This window comes from Triticum dicoccoides, chromosome 7A (assembly GCF_002162155.2).
Source record: "Triticum dicoccoides isolate Atlit2015 ecotype Zavitan chromosome 7A, WEW_v2.0, whole genome shotgun sequence".
NCBI lineage: Eukaryota > Viridiplantae > Streptophyta > Magnoliopsida > Poales > Poaceae > Triticum > Triticum dicoccoides.
Window position 1 is genome coordinate 677,792,995 of NC_041392.1, and position 21,265 is coordinate 677,814,259.

Sequence of the window (21,265 nt, forward strand, 5' to 3'; positions counted from 1 at the left end):
ATGTTGCTTTCAACATGGGCCAACCAAGCAATGGTAATCTCCACCATGGAGTCGCCAAGGTCACATACAGCTTGACTTATCTTGCAAAGTTTGGGGGTGAGCTTGACATGACCTTGTGCAGCAACATCACCAGATTCCGAATAGGCTTGTATGACAACTTTGAAGGTCTCTTCAAACTTTTGTGGACAATAACCATGGCTTTCTCATAATTCCACAGAGATAACATGCCTTGTTAGATCAAGGTAACCATCAGTACCCATTGACATTTCTGCACTATCACAATATCGAGAATCAAGCAACACAACTTGTATGGATGGCGGATCAGTAACCTCCAAAACAGTGCCTTGACTATCTATGACCCAAACTTCATGAGGTGGGAACGAGGAAGCAACTCGGCCCCCATATTTGTATGTCCACGGGCCACCCTTAACGATCCGGACACCCATGATAGTGGCCTGAACCGAATTCATAAGTTGCTCCAGGCTTAACTCGATTCTACAACGACAGTTGTTTAAGTCAATGGTGAAGAGACCAGTACCCTAATTGATGTAAGGGTATCTTTTATTGATCAATGCTTTATCGCGAGACTTTGTTCTGCCCTTAACCCTTAACGATCCGGACACCCATGATAGTGGCCTGAACCGAATTCATAAGTTGCTCCAGGCTTAACTCGATTCTACAACGACAGTTGTTTAACTCAATGGTGAAGAGACCAGTACCCTAATTGATGTAAGGGTATCTTTTATTGATCAATGCTTTATCGCGAGACTTTGTTCTGCCCTTAACCCTTAGTTCGACTTCAAACTCATGTTTAGGCAAAATTGCCCGAGCTAGGCCAATCAAGCGTAAAAATGGATCTTGCAAGCATCGTTATATACACTTAATTGCAATGAACGAATCAACAATAATACACACAATGCAAATTAAAAAACGAAATAAAGGAAAGGAAAATGGAGAGAAAACAGGAAACTCAAAGCATACATACATCTTCTGTGACTTCTTGGGCGTTATTCCTTGTTCGATTGAAGAGAATGTTGCGGTTGAAATCCACTTCGTCCCTGCAGCAACCATGCCATACACATAGAGAGGCCACTTTAAGTCGCCTTTAACCTCAGCGATCTTGAAGGAGAAGATCTACAAGCTGGTCCCGGTCGTAGCAGTAAGGTTGTCTTGGATGCATAGTCCAGGCGTGCAGCGTGTAAAGTACATTGGACTCAACGTGGCTTCAGCAGCAAGCAAATCAAGTGAGGAGTTGTGAGGAATCAACATGGATCAACTTAGTCAAAGAAGAGAAAGAAAGGGATCTGCCTGGTTAATGAGTTATGTGGTACTACAAAATTGATCAAGAGAATAAAGCAATTTAAGTTATCAAACAGATTAATTGCGTGCTCTAGCTAGCTGATTGCTTGTCTGCAGTAAGTAGTCTTGCTTACTTTTGGCTTCGAAGGTACAACCCGCCGATGAATCATTCCTGCCGCTACAGTAGGCAGCATAAATTCTCTCCTCCAGTGCAATCTCATCCTTGGTAGAGCTCGTCAGCTCCGTCTCCTCCTCCTGTTGAGGATGAAGCATGTCGTACTCATACATGTACTCCTCGGGCTCTTTGAAAGGGATCTTCTATTACCGAAAAAGGCTTTCGCCCCGCTTTATAAATAAAACAACCACCGAGCATAAAGTTATGAAGGTACACACCACACAGACACACACACACTCCAAGCCACCGCAGGCAGGTCCGACAAACACAAAGGGATCTTTTGTTCCTCGGCAGCCTGCTCCTTTTCCATGGCAACCTGCTCCTGGAGGATGCTCATGCAGTAATCATACGCATACATACAGTCATCCTCCTGCTTCTTCATAGATGATTGGCTGTCTCTGAATTTGCACAAGTTATCGTACGCAATTGAGATGTTGTTCGAGATGTCTTCCCTCTCCAAGAGGTGTACGATCTGAGATGGTAGATCTCGTCTCGAACTGGTGCTCACGCTCCATGATCATCTCCATGGTGTCCATGGATGCCTCCTTCTGGGGATACTCTTCCTCGACCTCACCTTCCGTGCTCCGGCCTTCTGCCCCGCTGCCATACGCCATCGCTCTTTTGTTGGTTAACCGGTCGCCATCGTCGTCACCGCCGCCGCGCTTAGGGTTTCTACGGGGTGCCATGCTTCGGGTTTTTTACTTTTCCTGTGGACGCAGAGGATGCTTCGGGTTTTATCTCGCTGTATTGGCCTAGTCATCAGCCGTCTGTTTTTAATTTTGGTTTAGGTCGGATTTTTGTCCAGTACAAGTTTGACATGGGTCTTTTTGTTGGTTTTTGAACATGTAAGCTCGGCAGCTACTATTTAAACAAGGCTTTCATATAGATTTAATACGTACAAAGAAACAGGCAAGTGATCTTCAATTTCGTCTCCAATCCTGATTTTGCTGAGATGTTCATCCACAATCCGGATTAGTACCAATCCGGATCAGTACCGATATGAAAGCAAGACGGATAATCATTGTTGGTTAAGATTGCACCTTAGATTGTATTTTTTTTAAATGGTTAACAGGTCAAAATATCATCATATTTAGAGTCTATATATTTTTCTAATCAAATCCCATATATAACATGTTAAATTTGGAGTTACGTTTAGAAGATATGATTATTTTAAAAAACATTTGATATGTATTGCGGGTTTAATGTTAGAAACATCACGGGGGTTTCTATAAAATAGCATGACAGACTAAGAATACCTATTTCTTTTATTAGTAGGTATAGATATAGATACATAGGGTGCAGTGCAAATATAAACACGGCGTGTGTGCGCGCCGACAACATTTCCCCCCTAAAATACACGTACTGTAAGGGTTTTTTTGAACATCAGTACAGACACAAGAGCAATTTTTCCTATCAGTTTGCGGTTTGCCTTCTTTCTTAAACAAACTAACATTATATATATATATATATTAAAAAACTAACATTATTTATTATGATAAAAAACTAACATTATTAATTAATTAATTAAACAAATTATTTCCGATTGAGTAAACTGGAACACACATGAACAACAACGATCTTCGATTAAACTAAATTTACATTAGAAACACTCTGAAGTCACTGTCTCTAGCCCTGTCTTTTACATATCCAATTATCTCTAGTTCTCTACCCTCTTGTCAAAGACGCTCAGACTGAACAAGCATTTCAGAAAAGTCGCATTAGCTGCTCATCCTGGCATACAAGAACATAGGGTTGTTGAATGCCTCTTCATTAGGAGCATATCCTTTGCATGGCAGTCTACCGAACCGCTGCTTCTTTGTCCTACCGTTGAGAACGAATATGTACCGAGAGCAGACAAAAGTGATATGGGGGAAATACTAACCAAAGCAAATTTGACATCACACTTGCGACTAGTACTGACATGATAGTTTGAAGCGTCAAAAAACAATCCATAATCTAGAGCTAATGATTTAGGGGATAAAACCGCCACTGACTGTCTAATGTGTGTCGCAAATTGAGCGTAGCTCAGATGGTTTGATTTCTTGTTGTGGAACTAGCCAACCAACTGGTGCTTGCATTTTACTGGAGTTATTTCAGGTTTTCCAGCAATTTTAGTTTAGTGGGACGAGATGTTTCTATCATCTACGATGCGCCTGTGGTGACTTCTGTTAGAGTTGTGTCGAAAAATACTATCCACCACGGTCGGACCTAAGCCTCTTGATTTTTCGATCAAGTTGGTTTCCACTTCATCTTTATAGATCAAGATACACACGGCAGTATCTAGTGGAGTCATCAATTAACGTCATGAAATATTTCTTTCCACCTTTTGTCAACACACCATTCATTTCACATAGATCTGAATGTATGAGCTCTAGTGGTGCAAGATTTCTTATTTCCGCAGTCGTGTGAGACTTACGAGGTTGCTTAGCTTGCACACACACTTGACACTTAGATCCCTTGACGGTGGTGAAACTAGGGATTAAGTTCAACTTCACTAGTCGCGACATGCAACCAAAGTTAACATGACAAAGACGTGAATGCCACACATTGGATTCACTATTGTTGCAAATATGATTAACAACTTTATTGCAAACGTCTGATAAGGATAAACGAAACAAGCCTCCTGACTCATAGCCTTTACCAACAAAGGTTCCATACTTGGATATTACAAATTTATTCGACTCAAAGACAAGCTTTTAGCCATCTCTACACAGAAGAGATCCGCTAACAAGATTTTTATTGACGGAGGGGACATAATGCACGTACGTTCTTCAGCCGCACGATCTTCCCCGAAGTAAACTTCAGATTGACCGTGCCAACACCACGAACAGAAGCACTTGAACCGTTTCCCATCAGCACGGTTGAAGTCCCTGCGGTTTGATAAGACGAAAGCATGAAAATATCATCGCATACATGCACATTAGCACCCGTGTCAATCAACCAATCAGGAGAATGACATACTGAAAGAATAGTGGGAAATATACCATACCCATCATCCTTCATGTCAGTGTCTCCAATGACAACATTAGCGGTCTTGCCGCCTTTCCCAGGATGACGCTTGTCATAGCAATTAGGGCAACTAGGAGCCCAATGATCAGGATCCCCACACACATGACAAGCACCTTTCTTCTTGCCATTCTTCTTCTTGAAGTTCGTGTGTTGCACAGCCTTGTTCTTCCCATCAAACTTTGCTTTTCCATCAAACTTGCCCTTATTCTTGAACTTATGGGGCTGGAAGTTCTGCTTCTGTACCACATTGGCTCTAGATCCTCCCTCAATACGTCGAGCACGTGTGTCCTTTGCTCTCACCTTTTCTTCCACATCAAGAGTGCCAATGAGATCCGGGACGGAAAACTCCTGCCTCTTATGCTTCAGCAAGGTAGCAAAGTTCCTCCATGAAGGAGGAAGCTTAGTGATGATACCTCCGGCAACAAACTTGTAAGGTAGCATACAACTGAAGTGCTCAAGTTCTCTAGCAAATGACTGTATCTCATGAGCTTGCTCAACCACGGAGCGCTCTTCAGTCATTCTGTAATCATAGAATTTCTCCATGATGTACAACTCAGTGCCAGCATCCGAGACCCCAAACTTGGCCTCGAGTGCATCCCACATATCTTTTCCATTTTCAATTGACGCATAAGCATCAACTATGTTCTCACCAAGAACACTCAAGAGAGCATCCTTAAACAGAGTATCCATTTTCTGAAAAGCTTTTGCCTGTTGAGCATCAAGCTCTCCTTCAGGTTTGCTGAGAGTGGCGTCATAGCAACTCATGATTTGAAACCATAAGACTGCTCTCACGCGCCATCTCTTATAGTGGATACCCTCAAACATAGGAGGTCTCATGGAAGCAGCAAAACCACTCGGGGTAAAATGCCTATAATAAGGTTTTTGGATTGTTGGAAATATGAGCAATTTACCAAATGATTTTATTAACAAAAATACTAGATAAAGCATGACTAACATAGTAGAGATAAAACAAGTCATGCGTTCGGACAGAGAGAAGGTAAAGAGCATCTGCATATATGAACTTGAACTAAACACATCTAGAACACACACTAGATGAAGTTGCATATATGAAGTAGAACCTAACACATGTAGGACGGAAAGTAGAGCAAAGAACTGTGTCATGACATCTAACAAAAAGAGCAAGAACACGTACGGGACAGCAGCAGTAGAAGTGCTGGACTTGGGGTCGGTGTCCTCGCCTGCCATGTCGTCGAGGAGGTCGGGGAAGAAGTCGTCGTCGACCGGATCGTCCATGATGAAGCAGCCAGTAGTCGCGTTGAGCGCTCCCCAAAAACTTATCACCCTTCTCTCGTACAGGACTCAAAATGTGCGGCTTCGGAGGCCTACTGTCCCGACCTGTGGTGCATGCTGCAAGCCGGGATGGGGAAGATCTTAGCAGCAGCGCAGTGCTTTCCAGCTCCCGAGTGACCTTTCGTATACCCGTAGTGCGTGGCAAAAATTTAGATATCGGCTCGGCTGAAAGAACATGCGGTGCCCCCATGTTTGGTTTTGGTAATTGATGACAATCTCTATGGACTAATGGTTGCCGTGAGTTATATTTGAAGGTTTTGTCCATGGGCTTTTCTTGGAGTACATGTGTTGGTTTCAAGGAGAGTTTGTGTCGACCAAGGTGCTATTCAAGGAATTACCTAAAGATTGGTCTTGTGAGAGCTTGATCAAGACTAAGTTAAAGAGTGAATCAAGTTGATCAACCCACAAAGCATAGAAGATGTACCGAGAGGGATCAAGTGATCCCATGGTATGGTAAGCATTGTCAATTACGCTTTGTGTACTAACCCATGGTCTTCGTGAGGGTTCTTTGTGGGGTTAGGTTGCGGTGTGCAAGTTCAAGTGGAGCACCACGAAGAGATCAAATGCTTGAAGCTTGTTGTCCTTTGTGGTGACAATGGACCTGTGAAGATGTGAGGAAGAGTAGCTCACCCATAGTAGAGTATGGGGGAGCAATCAACTAGTCTTCATCGAGTCAACACAATCAAGAAAGGTTGTGGTGTGCAAGTTCAAGTGGAGCATCACGAAGAGATCAAATGCTTGAATCTTGCCGTCCTTTGTGGTGACAATGGACTTGTGAAGATGTGTGGAAGAAAGGCTCACCCATAGTTGAGTGTGGGGGAGCAATCAACTAGTCTTCATCGAGCCAACACAATCAAGAAAGGTGGTCCAACTTGAGGGAGTCAAGATCGTCATCATCTAGCTCAAGTGGACCGTGTGCAAGGCAAAGGTTTGCCCTTGATAGGTTTTCTATTTTACCGGTCTCATGTTGATAGTTGGGAGACCGGGTTATAGGATCGATTGTCGTACTATCAAGGGGGGCTCTCGATGATTAGCTTGATCATATTGTTCGCTGAGAGCTCAAACCATTGCATCCTTGCATCATCTTTCTTGGTTCTTGTTTGGTTCTCTTTGTGAGTCTTAGAGCTTATGGTCATCTTGATGACAAGCTTGAGTTCATCGAAAACGGAGTTCGCATGCATCTTCTATGATGTTTTCGATGTTGAAGGTTTTGCCGATTCTTCTTGGTTGGAGGTTTCACTCCTCTTTTCGCTGTTTTCATGCTACTCGTCGTCTTGTTTCCAACAAGCTTGAGTTTGCTCAATTCGGAGCTCATATGCAGAAGTTATGGCAGTTCTTGTTTTCTTGAGTGTGGTTTTTCTTAGGGTCCCAACGGTAGTACCATGGTACCCAGCGGTAGTACCGCTGAGGGGTCACAAGAGGCAGTACCGCTCCGCAGCGGTAGTACCGGCGGTGACTCCGAAGCAGTACTACCGCTGGCTTACCTGGTCCCTACCGCGTCGATTCGAGGGGTCCTTTTCTGTGTCGGATTGTGTGGTAGCTCGCTGCGGCAGTAGTGCAGCAGGACCGCTCCTTAGTGGTAGTACCACCCTTCCTCCGCGGTAGTACCGCCCGGTTCCCTCTTTCCCTTTACCCTTCGTTCTGCGCGGCAGTACCGCCGAAGGGAGCGGTAGTACCGCTTAACCCAGCGGTAGTACCGCTGTCTCCTACGGTACTACCACCCCAAGGTTCATGTTTTGTTGCTCCTTTTCCCTGTTTCTTCCACCTGAGCGGTAGTACCGCTCGTGGAGCGGTAGTACCGCTCGTGTGCGGCCTGAGCACATAACGGTTGGATTTTCCCCCTCCTATAAAAGGGGGTCTTCTTCCCCAATGAACCTTATCCTTTGAGCTCGTGTTCTTCCCCCATTGTTGACCTTCTTCGAGCTTGCTAACTCTCAATCCCTCCATGGATTCTTGCTAGTTTTTGAGGGAAAAGAGAGAGGAGATCTAGATCCACATTTCCACCAATCACTTTCTCCTCTATGTGAGGGGAACCCCTTGGATCTTGATCTTGGAGTTCTTGGTGTTCTCCTTCTTGTTCTTCCTCCCATTTTCCTCCCTAGCATTAGTTGCTTCGGTGGGATTTGAGAGAGAAGGACTTGGGCACTCCGTGTGCCCTTGCCATTGCATTTGGTGCATCGTTTGAGCTCTCCACGGTGATACGTGGAAGTGAAGGTTGAGAAGCTTATTACTCTTGGGTGTTTGGGAACCCTAGAGCATGTTCCTCTTGGGTGCCTTGGCGCCCTAGACGGTTGGTGTTGTTCAGAGCTCAATCATTGTGGTGAAAAGCTCCGGGCAAGCATCGGGGTCTCCAATTAGGTTGTGGAGATCACCCCGAGCAATTTGACGGGTACCAGTGACCGCCCCCAAGGGTTGAAAAAGTGTACGGGTTCGGTGACCGCCCCAAAGGGTTGCCATTTGTACGTGTTCGATGACCGCCCTCAAGGGTCCCTTAGTGGAATCACGGCATCTTGCATTGTGCAAGGGCGTGAGGAGATTACGGTGGCCCTAGTGGCTTCTTGGGGAGCATTGTGCCTCCACACCGCTCCAAACGGAGATTAGCATCCGCAAGGGTGTGAACTTCGGGATACATCATCGTCTCCGTGTGCCTCGGTTATCTCTTACCCGAGCCCTTTACTTATGCACTTTACTTTGTGATAGCCATATTGTTCTTTGTCATATATCTTGCTATCTCATAGTTGCTTAGCATAAGTTGTTGGTGCACATAGGTGAGCCTGGTTGTTCTCGTCTCCGCTAGGTTTATTCCACATTTGTTCAAGCCTAAACCGTAATTATTTTAAAGCGCCTATCCACCCCCCCCCTCTTGGCGACATCCATGATCTTTCATCGGCTCATTCCGGCAACCTGCAACCCGCGGCGTGGCGTGGCGTGGCAGGCGGAGGAGGAGGGCGCGTGCATATCCCTCTTGTTCTCATGCTCGTACAAGTGGGCAAAGAACCTCCCTTATAAGGAGGTCCAACTCCCACTAAACTAGCAATGTGGGACTAAACATTAGTAGTATCCCTTGCCTTGCACAAATGGGCTAAGTGGGCCTCTAGGATTTATTAGGAATTTCTGAAATAGTTATTGGGCTGCCCAAAATAGACTAGATCCAGCACTTCTCGGGCTCTTTGAAAGGGATCTTCTGTTACCGAAAAAGACTTTCGTCCCGCTTTATAAATAAAGCAACCACCGAGCACTAAGTATTTAATATAATCTGCCATGATGGCATTACATAAAAAGAAAGCAACCACCGAGCACAAAGTTATGAAGGTACACATCACACAGACACACACTCCAAGCCACCGCAGGCAGGTCCGACAAACACAAAGGGATCTTCTGTTCCTCGGCAGCCTGCTCCTTTTCCATGGCAACCTGCTCCTGGAGGATGCTCATGCAGTAATCATACGCAGCCATACAGTCATCCTCCTGCTTCATCATAGATGATTAGCTGTCCGGGGCAACGCATCCGCTCTCGACGAGTGCTGCTCTGAATTTTCACAAGTTATTGTACGCAATTGAGATGTTTTCGAGATGTCTTCCCTCTCCAAGAGGTGTACGATATGAGATGGGTCGATTTTCATCAAGAACGATGCCATCTCCTGCATCTGCGGACAGATCGTCTCGAACTGCTGCCCACGCTCCATGATCGTCTCCATGGTGTCCATGGCCGCCTCCTTCTAGGGATACTCTTCCTCGACCTCACCTTCCGTGCTCCGGCCCTCTGCCCCGCCGCCATATGCCATTGCTCTTTTGTTGGTTAACCAGTCGCCATCGTCGTCGGCGCCGCGGCGCTTAGGGTTTCTACGGGGTGCCATGCTTCGGGTTTTTTACTTTTCCTGTGGACGCAGAGGATGCTTCAGGTTTTATCTCGCTGTATTGGCCTAGTCATCAACCGTCTATTTTTTATTTCGGTTGAGGTCAGATTTTGTCCCGTACAAGTTTGACAAGGGTCTTTGTTGGTTTTTGAGTTCAGTCCATAGCTCTAAAAATTCAACTCTTTTTTGAGGGATCCAAAAATTCAACTGATTTCGTTTGGGGTCCAGGTCATACCCCCAGATCGTCTCCACTGCAAAGAAATTCAGAGGGAGTAGAGAGAATAGGAAAGAGATGAGCGAGGCAAGCAGCTGGGTGTGATGCTACTAGAGATCCTGAGATATGTTCCAACGAACTGATGAAAGGTGAAAACCACTCATACTAATAACTTGGTTAGTATATACTAAAAAAAAATATGTTCCACTGACTACAAAGGCAAAATATACTTATTCACTAGAACTAAACTGAGCAGAAGGCAGATCAAAAGCAAAAAAAATCTGAATAATAAGTTGTTGGATTAGCAGTTCTAATACAAAAGTGTGTATTAAAAGGAAGAATAGGCCACCGAACATTTCCCTAAAGCTAAGTTTGGCAATGAAAATGGAAAAATAATGAAGATAACTTGGCTATATCTTCAGAACAAACCTACTATAGGATCCGAGGATAACTTGCAAACATAATCTTGAGTTGATTCCTACGGATGTCATCTTCCTTTGAAGAAAAGATGTAATGTAGTTCTTCCCTACTTCCAAAATAAACTGATGAAAAGTGAAAACAAGAACGTGGCGTTACAATGAAATTACATACCTTGTTCTTCTTTGAAGAAGTGAGAAACAAACACTGAACGCTCATGATCTCCTGAACAGAAATATATTCGATGAGAGAATTTACAAGAATCCACACTGAAAAAGGTTTTGTGAAGAAATGATGCATTATAACTGAACACTGAAGAAGAAAGAACAAACATGCTCTGACTTGGTGCCATGAACCGTGACCAATGCCCCCCTTTAGTCCCGGTTGGTGCCACCAACCGGGACCAAAGGCCTTGTGTGGCTGCTGCGTCGAAAGTTTAGTCCCACCTCGCTAGTTGAGAGGGGTGCGCAGTGGTTTATAAGCCCCACTGCCGCACCCCTCTCGAGGTCCTCTCCATTGCAGGCTTACGGGCCTAATTGTCACTGCTATGCCTGTGGGCCTACTGGGCCTCCTGCGGGCCTGAATCCTGGCCCTTGGATGGGTTTCTAGTTGTATTCAGGCCGTGGGGCCCAGTAGGTGGCATTTTTTTTGTTGCTTTATTTATTTTCTTTTTTTGTTGCTTTATTTTTTAATTCGTTATGCTTTTAGTTTTAGAAAAATTATAAACTTTTTGTTAATGCCATTAGTTTTCAAATTTGAAAACACTTTTTTTCTTTTTTTTCTTTGTTGCTTTATTTATTTTATTTTGTTTCTACTTACAACAAAATACTTATTGTTGCTATTTTTTCTAGTTTTTTTGTTTTGTTTTCTGCATTATTTATTTTCTTTTGTTTTTTGCTTTATTTTTTTATTCTTTTTGCTTTTAGTTTTAGAAAAATTATAAACTTTCTGTTAGTGCCATTAGTTTTCAAATTTGAAAACACTTTTTTAGTTTTTTTGTTTTGTTTGTTGCTTTATTTATTTTATTTTGTGATTAACTTTACTAGAAAAATAGTTTTTTCCTGTTTTTTTGATTTGTTTTTTGCATTATTTATTTTCTTTTGTTTTTTGCTTTAATTTTTAGTTCTGTTTGCTTTTAGGTTAGCAAAATTATAAACTTTCTGTTAGTGCCATTAGTTTTAGAAAAATTATAAACTTTCTGTTAGTGCCATTAGTTTTCAAATTTGAATAGTTAAAATTTGAATTCTTTGAAAATTGTTTGAATCACAAGTTTGTGATTAACTTACTAAAAAAATGAGAATAGATGCGCTTATAGAGAAAATTCAACCTAAATTCCTAGTAAATTTCTATGAATTTCAGAGAAATTCACTATGAATTTAGGTTAAACTTTTCTCTATTAGGGCATCTATTTTCACTTTGAGAGGAGCTCAACAAGGCAGAGAGGGAAGGGCTTATAAACTGGTGTGAGCCCCCTTCGGTTGGCGAGGTGGGACTAAACTCTGCCCGCAACGAGGACCAACCCTTTAGTCCCGGTTTGTGGCACAAACCGGGACTAATGGTCATGGGCCAGGGGCGAGGAGCAAAATTATAAACTTTCTGTTAGTGCCATTAATTTTAGAAAGTTGAAAGTTGAAAGTTGGCATGGGCCAGGGACTAATGGTCATGGTATTACGAGGGCCGAACTATAAGACATGAAAGCATTTAAAATGAACTCAGAAAAAGTTGAAAGTTGGCATGGTATCATAATTTCACCCACATAGCATGTGCATGTACAAAATGGACAATGGTAGCATGTTCGTGTGTTACAAAGTTGGCATGGTATCATCATAATAGTTGCGGGAGAAAGTCTTCACTTTTTCTTCGCTTGTGTCATTTGCTTATTGCGCCGTAACCATGGATAATCTTCATTGTTTATCAGGATGCTTGGGTCAGCCTTGACATTGAAGGGAGGAATTTCATGAAACTTTTCATAATCTTCAGACATGTCTGTCTTGCCATCCACTCCCAGGATGTCCCTTTTTCCTGAAAGAACTATGTGGCGCTTTGGCTCATCGTATGATGTATTCGCTTCCTTATATTTTGTTTTTCTCGGTTTGGTAGACATGTCCTTCACATAGATAACCTGTGCCACATCATTGGCTAGGACGAACGGTTCGTCGGTGTACCCAAGATTTTTCAGACCCACTGTTGTCATTCCGTACTGTGGGTCTACCAACACCCTGCCACCTAACAGATTGACCCATTTGCACTTAAACAAAGGGACCTTAAAATCAGGTCCGTAGTAAAGTTCCCATATGTCCACTATGTAACCATAATATGTGTCCTTTCCGCTCTCGGTTGCTGCATCAAAGCGGACACCGCTGTTTTGGTTGGTGCTCTTTTGATCTTGGGCGATCATGTAAAATGTATTCCCATTTATCTCGTATCCTTTGTAAGTCAATACAGTCAAAGATGGTCCCTTGGACAACAAGTACAACTCATCACAAACAGTGTTGTCACCTCTGAGACGTGTTTCCAACCAACTGCTGAAAGTCCTGATGTGTTCACATGTAATCCTGTCGTCGCACTGCTCCGGGTGTTTGGAGCGCAGACTGTTCTTGTGTTCATCGACATACGGGGTCACCAAGGTAGAGTTCTGTAGAACCGTGTAGTGTGCTTGAGACCAAGAATATCCGTCCCTGTATATTATTGAGTCTCTTCCAAGAGTGCCTTTTCCAGTCAGTCTCCCCTCATACCGCGATTTAGGGAGACCTATCTTCTTAAGGCCAGGAATGAAGTCAACACAAAACCCGTTAACATCCTCTGTTTGATGGCCCATGGAGATGCTTCCTTCTGGCCTAGCGCGGTTACGGACATATTTCTTTAGGACTCCCATGAACCTCTCAAAGGGGAACATATTGTGTAGAAATACGGGCCCCAGGATGACAATCTCATCGACTACATGAACTAGGACGTGCGTCATGATATTGAAGAAGGATGGTGGGAACACCAGCTCGAAACTGACAAGACATTGCGCCACATCACTCCTTAGCCTTGGTACGATTTCTGGATTGATCACCTTCTGAAAGATTGCATTGAGGAATGCACATAGCTTCACAATGGCTAATCGGACGTTTTTCGGTAGAAGCCCCCTCAATGCAACCGGAAGGAGTTGCGTCATAATCACATGGCAGTCATGAGACTTTAGGTTCTGAAACTTTTTCTCTGGCATATTTATTATTCCCTTTATATTCGACGAGAAGCCAGTCGTGACCTTCATACTGAGCAGACATTCAAAGAAGATTTCTTTCTCTTCTTTCGTAAGAGCGTAGCTGGCAGGACCTTTATACTGCTTCGAAGGCATGCCGTCTTTTTCGTGCAAACATTGCAGGTCCTCCCGTGCCTCAGGTGTATCTTTTGTCTTTCCATAAATGCCCAAGAAGCCTAGCAGGTTCACGCAAAGGTTCTTCGTCACATGCATCACGTCGATTGAGGAGCGGACCTCTAGGTCTTTCCAGTAGGGTAGGTCCCAAAATATAGATTTCTTCTTCCACATGGGTGCGTGTCCCTCAGCGTCATTCGGAACAGCTAGTCCACCGGGACCCTTTCCAAAGATTACGTAGTGTAAATCATTGACCATAGCAAGTACCTGATCACCGGTACGCATGGCGGGCTTCTTCCGGTGATCTGCCTCGCCTTTGAAATGCTTGCCTTTCTTTCGACATTGATGGTTCATCGGAAGAAATCGACGATGGCCCAGGTACACATTCTTCGTGCATTTGTCGATGTATATACTTTTAGTGTCATCTAAACAGTGCGTGCATGCGTGGTATCCTTTGTTTGTCTGTCCTGAAAGGTTACTGAGAGCGGGCCAATCATTGATGGTCACGAACAGCAACGCCTTAAGGTTAAATTCCTCCTGTCTATCACTAGTAGAAAAATGGTCAAACGTGAAGCACATTAGTGCCGGTTTGTATTTGAGCTGGCACTAATGTATACATTAGTGCCGGTTCCAACGGATAGCCGGGCCGCTTTCATTAGTACCGGTTCGTGGCGAACCTTTAGCACCGGTTCGTGCCACGAACCGGTACTAATGAGAGTGGGGGAAAGATGTTGTCAGAGTGGGGCCCCTCCGGCACCTTTAGTACCGGTAAAGGTCGTCCTATATAAACCCTTTGTCCACCAGCACTCTGTTCTTCCCCCTTTCCCCTCTCCGGCCCTCTCCTCTGTTCTTCCCTTCTTCCTCTCGAGTTCATCACAAAATTTGCCCAAAATTTGTCAAGATTTGAAGGCCCTCATCCATTCAAATGATCACAAAGGTTAGCAACTTTGTCCTTTCATCTCTCATTGCTAGATTAGCTCTTGCATTGGTTTATATAGTGATTAATTTGTGAGTTTACTAATTTGGGAGGATATATATATATGCTAGTATTTGATTTATATGCAATTTGAGGTCAAAAATAACACTTAGTTTGCATATGTAGGTGTGGTTTACTTAGTGCCTTCTAAATCTCCATCGTAGCCACCATCGATCGCCCGCACCGTCCCGTCGCCGGCACCACCTTGTGGTGAGCCTCTTGTTCATGAAATTTTATATAAAAATTGATGTTTGTGTGATTTGGATATATAGTTAGTCGTATAATTATCTTACCCGTATGTTGTTTGTTATACATATAGTGCCATGGTTTTGATATCCGTCCCCGTCGGCCGTAGTCCTTGTTATGATTCGAATGTGGTATGTATATTCTCTTTTAAAACTAGTTGCATTTCGTGTTTATGACAAATTATGCCCATCAAGTTGACATAGAAATTTTTTCTAGGAGGTATCTGAACCGAAAATTCCAACCGACCCTATTGCCGAGAGGTTAAATTTAGTTGAAAGAGAAAACGAGTACTTGAAAGAAAAATTGAAAATAATTGAGGGGGAGAAGATGGATTTGGAGTTGCATGTTGCCGATGTCGTCGATGATCACAAGATCAAGATGGAGAAAATGCGCTTGAAGATTAGAAAGATTAGAAAATATGCCATCGATAGTGAGGCCTGGTATCATTATGCTGTTGGATCCATTGTTACCTTAGTTGCGAGTTGGTGTTCCCACCATCCTTCTTCAACATCATGACGCACGTCCTAGTTCACCTATGCGAAGAGATTAACGTTTTGGGTCCTGTATTTCTACACAATATGTTCCCCTTTGAGAGGTTCATGGGAGTCTTAAAGAAATATGTTCATAACCGTGCTAGGCCAGAAGGAAGCATCTCCAAGGGCCGTCAAAATGAGGAGGTCATTGAGTTTTGTATTGACTTTATTCCTGACCTTAAGCCGATTGGTGTTCCTGAATCGCGGCATAAGGGCAGACTGGATGGAAAAGGCACGCTAGGAGGGGAACAAATAATATGTATGGACGGACATTCTCTCACTGAAGCACACTACACAGTTCTACAGAATTCCGCCTTGGTGGCTCCGTATATGGATGAACACAAGAATTTGCTACGCTCCAAACACCCGGAGCGGTCTGATGACTGGATTACACGTGAACAAACCAGGAGTTTCGCCAGCTGGTTGCAAGCACGTACCATGCATGACACCTCTATTGAAGATGACCTGTACTTGATGTCCCAGTTACCATCTTCGAATATAATGACTTTCAAAGGGTACGAGATAAATGGTAATACATTTTACACGATCGCCCAAGATAAGAAGAGCACCAACCAAAACAGTGGTGTCCGCTTTGATGCAGAAACCAAGACGGGAAAGGAAACATATTATGGTTATATACAGGACATATGGGACCTTGACTATCGATGTGGTTTGAAGGTCCCTTTGTTTCGGTGCAAATGGGTCAATATGACACGAGGCGGGGTAACGGAAGACCCGCAGTACGGAATGACAAAAGTGGATCTCAACAATCTTGCGTATGCAGACGAACCATTCATCCTAGCCAATGATGTGGCACAGGTTTTCTATGTGAAGGACAAGTCTACCAAGCCAAGAAAAAGAAAAGATAAGGAAGCGAATGCATCGTACGATGAGTCAAAGCGGCACATAGTTCTTTCTGGGAAGAGAAACATCGTGGGAGTGGATGACAAGATAGACAAGTCAGAAGATTATGAAAAGTTTGATGAAATTGCTCCATTCACAGTGAATATTGACCCGAGCATCCCGTTAAATGATGAAGATTTTCCATGTCTACGACGCAAAGGGACACACGCGAAGAAAAAGTTTCACACCCAAAGATCTGGGATGTGATCAGCTTAACTATCATCACTTTCTTTTGTGTTTCACACCCAGGAGGGAATCTCTGTAATAGTTAGGGTAGCTAGTTATGTGTTTTGGCATTTGAAACGCGAAGAAATTTTATGTGCAAGCAAATTCTTTCATGCATTTATTGATTTTTTCAGCTAAATGACCCTGAAATTGAAAAGCATTTCAAATGAACTCAGAAAAGGATGAAAGTTGGCATGGTATCATAATTTCACCCACATAGCATGTGCAAAAAAGTAGAGAGGGTTACCGCAAAAACTGGATGCACTTCGCGTACAAAATGGACAATCTATTTCGAAGTATCAGGGTTTCGGAAGAAAACTCATCCGTTACAAAGGCATTTCATTTTAAAATAACTTAAGCATTACCAAATTGAATATAATGATAAAACACACTAATATTAAACATAAGAAAAAAGAATCACTGGAAAATGTATTTTTAAAGTTAAGTTATTCACAAACTAGTGATTCACACAAATTTCAAATAATTCAAAATTTAAACTATTCAAATTTAAAAACTACCGGCACTAACTGAAAGTTTCTAAAAACTATCAAAAATATTCACAAAGAAACTCTAAATACAGCAAAAAACAACTAAAAATAAATAAAACAAAATAAGTAAAGCAGAAAAGAAAAAACTAAATGAAAAAGCCCACCTACCGGGCCACAGTGGCCTGCATACGACTAGAAACCCAACCTGTTATCGGGCCAGGATGCAGGCCCGCAAGCCCAATAGGCCCCACAGGGTAGAGTAGCAGAGGTAGGCCCAGAAGGCCTGCTTTAGAAAGGAGCTTGAGACAGCAGCGGTGGCGGGGCTTATAAGCAGGTGTGAGCGCCCTTCGGCTAGCGAGGTGGGACTAAACTTCTGCGCCCCTCGCCTGGCAGCGCACACCCTTTAGTACCGGGTCGTGGCACCAACCGGTACTAAAGGGGGGGCCTTTAGTACCGGTTGGAGCCAGGAACCGGTACTAAAGGGGGGTGCTTCCCGCCGCTTGGCCTGGCCAAAACAGGCCTTTAGTACCGGTTGGTGGCTCCAACCGGTACTAAAGGTGTCCCCTATATAAGAAACACTTCGAAAATTTTCAGTTTCTCATCTCCCACTTCTCTCTGTCGCCACCCCGTCCCGCGCCGTCGCCGCCCCCGTCGCGCCGTCCCCGTCGACTCCGTGACGCCCCCGTCCTCATCGCATCGTCCCCGTCGACTCCGCGGCACCCCCATCGCCGTCCCGGTCGCCAATCCCCTCACATCACCGTCGCCGTTGCCTTTGGATCGACCTCGCCTCGCCGTCGTTGTCGGCTCGACCTTGCCCGCGCGCGCTGTGAGCCCCTCCCCCAGCCCCTCTCCTCCCTCCAATCGATCGTAGCGCACACCGGCGCCAACGCCGACCGTAGCGCACACACACGCGCGCGCACACACACACACTACATGCACACACACACACACACACACTACACACACACTAGACACGCACACACACACAATTTTTCTGTTTTTAGCTTTTAGTTTTTTCTGTTTTTTCTGTTTTTCATACAAAGTTTTAGATGAATTAATTAATTAGATTAGATTAATGTCAAATAGTATGTAGAAATGTTAGTTATAATATATATAATGTCAAATGTTATAGAAATGTTAGTTATATAGAAATGTTAGAAATTTTGGAAATGTTAGTTTTAGCTAGGTAGATGAATTAGATTAATTTCAAATTGTTAGATGATGATCGATGTTTTTTTAGTTTCTTATATTTTTAGTTATAAAATTTAGAATTTGCATATATGAAATCATCACAATCCATCATTTAGAAAATGTTACTTTACTTTTGCGGCATATAGTATTTTGTTGTCGATGATGCCCGGCCCGCATCCTCGCCGTCGACACGTCCGCGACGACGTCCTGCTTCAGAGGACCCATGTCTGGGACTGGGCTCCACCGGGCTGGCACTGGGAGGTGCTACCTTCAGGGGCATGACGCTTGGTGAGGAACCCGGCCCCGGGTCCCGTCGTCGACCCTCATCTCCTTTGGTGGCATTCGCGTGGGCCACTTTCGGTGCGGAGGGAGCCGGGCCCGCCGGAGGTGGTACGTCGCCATGTCAGGGAGGAGGACGAGCACGTCCATCGCTACATGGCTGCTATGGACGTCAGGTTCTCCAATACCTGGCAGGTTCTTTGGGGAGATCACCCGAGCTATGATCCAGTGATGGTTCCTTCTCTTTGGGTGTCCACCGCCTAGATTACTCTCTAGTATTCGATCTTTATTAGCTAGCTAGCTAGCTAGTGATGTATTCGATATATAATATTCGAGATGATTTATTCGAGATTATATATATTATTTGAGACGATGTATTCGAGATTATATCTATTATTCAAGACGACGTATTCGAGATTAAATCTATTATTCGAGACGATGTATTCGAGATTATATCTATTATTCGAGGTGAAGTAGTACTAGCTAGCTAGCTAGCTGCCATCTCTTTAATTATCATGCTTGATTAATTATTATCTGATCAAATTAAATTCCATTCTCGTAATAAAGGCCCTGAAGCAGGCATAGGGGACTGATCTGTGTGCATTCTGCGTTTGCGAGAACATTCACATGATGGCGTCCGAAAGGAGCAGATCTCAAAGACAGGAATGGGTATGCTTGTCAGAACACTATTCACAATTTTTACACCATTATCGATATCTAGTCACACAACTAATACACATGCATATTGATCCCTTTCTTAACAGTTCAAAGAGGTGCGGGACAAGCTCCTACCAACGGAGCGCGTAGAAGCACTTCAAGAGGAAATAGCGGGATTTTTGCTCGACCAGGTCATAAATCCGAAGGGAGAATACTATTACCCGCTACCACCCCCATGAACCACTTCCAATTGTCATCGTGCTCCGAAGGCACCAATTAGGCTAATGCCACTGGCTCCGAAGGCAACATGCATATGTAGGAGAAATTGTATATAGCTATACATGTGTGTATGTGTAAATTAATATGGTGGTTTGTGAGACATTGATGATATATATATATATGATTGGTTCTACTAGAACTTCTATATATATATATGCATAACGTGTACAATGTGTAGTACCGTAAAATACCAGCAAACGAAAAAGAATTAAAATGGAAAACACAAAATTAAATGAAAAAGAAATCATAAAACCAAAAAACCCACAACCATTTAGTACCGGTTGGTGTTACCAACCGGTACTAAAGGGCTCCCAGTCCCCGGAGCTGGCTCGTGCCACGTGGATCCCCTTTAGCACCGGTTCGTGCTGAACCGGTACTAAAGGGGGGGGCCTTTAGTGCCGAAACTTTAGTGCCGGTTCCTAAACCGGCACTAAAGGGCCTTACGAACTGGTGCTATTGCCCGGTTCTGCACTAGTGTGTGCTCATCCCACGTACGTACACCGTTTCCATTCCACAGCTGTAAAAGTTCTTCAACTAATGGCCTTAGGTACACATCAATTTCGTTGTCGGGTCGCTTAGGGCCTTGGATGAGAACTGGCATCATAATGAACTTCTGCTTCATGCACATCGAAGGAGGAAGGTTATACATACATAGAGTCACGGGCCAGGTGCTGTGATTGCTGCTCTGCTCCCCGAAAGGAATAATGCCATCCGCGCTTAAAGCAAACCATACGTTCCTTGGGTCCTTTGCAAACTCATCCAAGTACTTTCACTCAATTTTTCTCCACTGCGAACCGTCAGCACGTGCTCTCAACTTCCCATCTTTCTTTCGGTTCTCACTCTGCCATCGCATCAACTTGGCATGCTCTTCGTTTCTGAACAGATGTTTCAATCGTGGTATTATAGGAGCATACCACATCACCATCGCAGGAACCCTCTTCCTGGGGGGCTCGCCGTCAACATCACTAGGGTCATCTCGTCTGATCTTATACCGCAATGCACCGCATACCGGGCATTCATTCAGATCCTTGTATGCACCGCGGTAGAGGATGCAGTCATTAGGGCATACATGTATCTTCTCCACCTCCAATCCTAGAGGGCATACGACCTTCTTTGCTGCGTATGTACTATCGGGCAATTCGTTATCCTTTGGAAGCTCCTTCTTCAATATTTTCAGTAGCTTCTCAAATCCTTTATCAGCCACAGCATTCTCTACCTTCCACTGCAGCAATTCCAGTACGGTACCGAGCTTTGTGTTGCCATCTTCGCAATTGGGGTATAACCCTTTTTTGTGATCCTCTAACATGCAATCGAACTTCAGATTCTCCTTTTGACTTTCGCATTGCGTCCTTGCATTGACAATGACCCGGCGGAGATCATCATCATCGGGCACATCGTCTGGTTCCTCTTGATCTTCAGCAGCTTCACCCGTTGCAGCATCATTGGGCACATCGTCTGGTTGCTCTTGATCTTCACCAGCTCCCCCCGTTGCAGCATCACCATATTCAGGGGGCACATAGTTGTCATCATACTCTTCTTCTTCGCCGTCTTCCATCATAACCCCTATTTCTCCGTGACTCGTCCAAACATTATAGTGTGGCATGAAACCCTTGTAAAGTAGGTGGGAGTGAAGGATTTTTCGGTTAGAGTAAGACCTCGTATTCCCACATTCAGTGCATGGACAACACATAAAACCATTCTTCTTGTTTGCCTCAGCCGCATCGAGAAACTCATGCACGCCCTTAATGTACTCGCAGGTGTGTCTGTCACCGTACATCCATTGCCGGTTCATCTGCATGCATTATATATAATTAAGTGTCCAAATTAATAGAAGTTCATCATCAC